The 1,000-nt window shown below is 33.2% G+C and overlaps 1 non-coding gene across 1 annotated transcript; it reads right to left on the reverse strand.

The window, feature by feature from the left end:
- Window positions 1–461: 461 nt before the first annotated feature.
- Window positions 462–673, reverse strand: LOC127641774 (small nucleolar RNA U3). Its single transcript, XR_007970226.1, has one exon. It is a non-coding gene; the product is annotated as a small nucleolar RNA U3 (small nucleolar RNA).
- Window positions 674–1,000: the final 327 nt, after the last annotated feature.

Consider the following 1,000-nt stretch of genomic DNA (forward strand, 5'->3'; position numbering starts at 1 on the left):
TGCGTTTCAACAAACTACATTTTAGCGTTAATATATCACGTGAAAACCAAAAATAATATTGAATATGTCACTCTTTTGTGGCATTACCATTTGTTCGATAATCAACAGGTGCTAACAAATCAACACACCTTGGAGATTCCTTTGATCTAAAATAATCTAAATAACTACTAACGTTAAATATAATTGACAAAAAATGTCTGTCATGGCGAACATATGACACTGCTTCAATGGCTACGTAACACGTCCGTGACCATAGAAGCTACTGGAGATATATAGCTGCTTAGAAACATCCAAATCATACCGATCAACACTTAAAAAAAAAAAATCAACAAAAAAGTCCAAATCCCAACTGCATCATGAACTTACAGTAGTTAAACCACATCTCTTCTAAACTTGTTTAATACAAAAATCTTTTTAACACCTTTGGTTAACAACTGTCTAATGTTATACTGAATAAACACACCACTCTGAACATACTCTTTTCTTCCATATTGCCAAAAACAACACAGAATACTCATCAACAGCAAAGAGCTATGATCAAAATTATCGCTCAGAACCTGATTCCCGCTAAGAAAAGAGCATCAAAACTCATCATCGTGGATAGGAAGACAAATCTTTTGAAACACATTTCCAAGCTAAAAACTATAAAAATGATCCCTGAAAGTATAATCTTAACTTCCTCAAGGGAACACAAAAAGAGCTCCATTCTCACATGCTCCTTGTCACTACTGGTTTTGCTTTGTTGATATCTGTAGGCTTTAAAGTTCAAGCTACATTTACATCAGAGCAGAAAGTTCTTCCAGTGCGTTTCTACAAACCACATTTTAGCGTTAATATATCACGTGAAAACCAAAAATAATATTGAATATGTCACTCTTTTGTGGCATTACCATTTGTTCGATAATCAACAGGTGCTAACAAATCAACACACCTTGGAGATTCCTTTGATCTAAAATAATCTAAATAACTACTAACGTTAAATATAATTGACAAAAAATGT

The sequence above is a fragment of the Xyrauchen texanus genome, unplaced genomic scaffold (genome assembly GCF_025860055.1).
Source record: "Xyrauchen texanus isolate HMW12.3.18 unplaced genomic scaffold, RBS_HiC_50CHRs HiC_scaffold_1607, whole genome shotgun sequence".
NCBI classification, from domain to species: Eukaryota; Metazoa; Chordata; class Actinopteri; order Cypriniformes; family Catostomidae; genus Xyrauchen; species Xyrauchen texanus.